This window comes from Molossus molossus, unplaced genomic scaffold (assembly GCF_014108415.1).
Source record: "Molossus molossus isolate mMolMol1 unplaced genomic scaffold, mMolMol1.p scaffold_m16_p_9, whole genome shotgun sequence".
NCBI classification, from domain to species: domain Eukaryota; kingdom Metazoa; phylum Chordata; class Mammalia; order Chiroptera; family Molossidae; genus Molossus; species Molossus molossus.
The window spans coordinates 6,379,218-6,381,818 of record NW_023425403.1 but is presented as its reverse complement, the minus strand read 5'-3'; positions in this window follow the sequence as shown (position 1 = coordinate 6,381,818).

The window sequence follows — 2,601 nt, the reverse complement described above, 5'->3', positions numbered from 1 at the left end:
TTAATTTTTTCCTTTGTTTCTCTTGCCCTATCAGTAGATGAGTAGGTAAAAAAAAAAAAAAAAAAAACCTAAACAAACAAACAAACAAAAAAATGTGGTGCATTCACACAATGGAATACTGTGCATCTGTAATTAAGAGAGGTTTCTTACCCTTTGAGACAACGTGAAGGGACCTGGAGAGTATTATAAGTAAAATAAGCCAGTCAGAGAAGACAAGTACCACATGATCTCACTTATTTATGGAACATAATGAACACAATAAGCTGTCAACTAAAAGAGATCCAGAATCATGGAAGTAGGGAACAGACTGACAAACCTCAGGGAGATGGAGAGTGGGAGGGGAGAGAGAAACCAAAAAGAACCTATATGCATACATGCACAACCAATCAACAAGGACACTAGGATGGGGAAGGCAGGAAGGGTTTGGGAGTGGGAAGGAGGGTGTCAATGGGGGAAAAAGGGGGACATCTGTAATACTTTCAACAATAAAAAACAAATCCTTACATAGAAAAAAACAGCATCTTTCTTTGCTGAATACCATCCTGTCTTCTTGCAAAGCTTAGAATTACAAATACCATCTCATGTCCATGAAAAAGGCAGTATCAGTAATTGTAGATGCCAGAATAGAAATAACCTAGTTCCTTTGTGGCACTTCTGAGTATTTCAATGAACAGACCTTCAAGTGTTCCTGTTTGCTTCTTACCTCATTATTTGATCCACATATAATTCTGATATATCAGTGAGGCATTCTAAATCATATGCCTGGATTTGGGACTAATCATTTTTAGATAGAGAATCAGAGAATACCTTTCTTAGAGATATTGGATGTCTGTGCAATACCAAAGCTCCATTTGAGGTGTGATGGCTCTCCATTACCTGTCAGTACCTTAGTAGCAGTCATAGAAAAACCAGCAGTTGGATTTATTTAGGGGTGAGCTCAAGAATCCATTGACTCAAGAAAGAATAAGTTAGTGAATTAGATTCTTAATTACTTGAGGGTATTGATTTATATTTCCATATATTAGCAAACAAGATATAGAAATGTGCTTTGTAATTCTCAACTTTTATTTTAAAAGCTTAAAGGGAAATATTAAAAACACTATAATTAAATGCATATACGGAATCCAAAGAGATGCTCAAGGAACCCATAAGAAGGCAAAAAATAAAGACCAAAAAAAAAAAAAGAAAAGAAAAGAAAGAATCTGAAGGACACCAAGCAGAGGAAACAACAACAAAACCATGAAATGACAGAGCACTAGCATCTCAGTAGTTATCTCAAATGTAAGTCATATAAACATACCAGTCGAAAAACAAAAGACCAGCAGAATGGATAGCAGGTAACTCAACTGTATGTTGTTACACGAATCTCACCTCAGATTCAAATACAATTACTTAGCAGCATTGAAAGTAGAAAAGAAAACAAAGGGAACATTATTCATGGAAATAATAAAAAGGAATTATATTAATTTTTAATTAATTAGATGATAGTAAAGACAATCACTAGAGAAAAGAAAAGCATTATGTAAGGATAAAAGGATTAATCAGTCAGAAAGATTTGATGATTGAGATATATATGTACTAAAAAATAGTTTCAATACAAAGTGAAGAAAAAAATTATAGAAATAATCAAATTTACAACTTTAGCTTTGGAAAGTAACTACCTCCACTCAGTAACTTATCAAAAGATTAGATTAAAAATCAGCAAATGTTTAGAAGATCTGGACAATGTGTTCAACCAATGGAACATAAGTGACCTATATAGAGCACTCCTTCCAACAGAAGAGTAAACACTGTATCAAGCTGCCATAAAGTATTTATCAATATAGATTATAGTTCAGGCCATTAAGTAATCTCTAAAAATTTGAAATAATTGATGTTATTTAGTGAATATTCTCTAACCACAATGGAATCAACTGAAATGAGTAATAGAAAGACTACAGGGAAAAAAACAAGAGGAAATTAAAACAATACATTCTAAATTATTCATGGGTCTAAGAGATCTAAAACTAAATTTTATATAAGAAATTGAAAATTTGACATATCAAAATAAGCAGGAGGTAATTAAAGCAGTGTTTATAGGGAAATTCATAGCATTAAATACTTACATAAGAGATGAGGAAAGGGCTCAAATCAATAATTTAAGCTCTCACTTAATTACTTCTGAGAAGAAAAACACAGTACCCCCAAACTAAGCTCAAGGAAGAAATAATAAAGACCACAGCAGGAATCAGTGAAATTGAAGATATGGAAATAGTAGAGAAAATGAAATAGAAATCTAGTTTTAAAAAAAAATCAATAAAATTGATAAATCTCTAGGAAGTCTGGCAAAAATAAAAATAGAGAAGGCACAAATTACTAATATCAGAAATGAAACAGGGATTGTTATTCATACCCTGAAGCTATTAAAATAATAAAGGAGTATTGCTGCCATTTGTCTCAGATAAATGAAATTATATTCATACAAAGACCTGACTACAAATGTGCACAGCAGCTTTAATTATGAAAGACCACACTGGAATCAGTGCCGGTACCATTTAATGGATAAATGGTAAACTGGCACATTGTTACCATGGAATAACTCCAGTAAAATGGAACAACTTA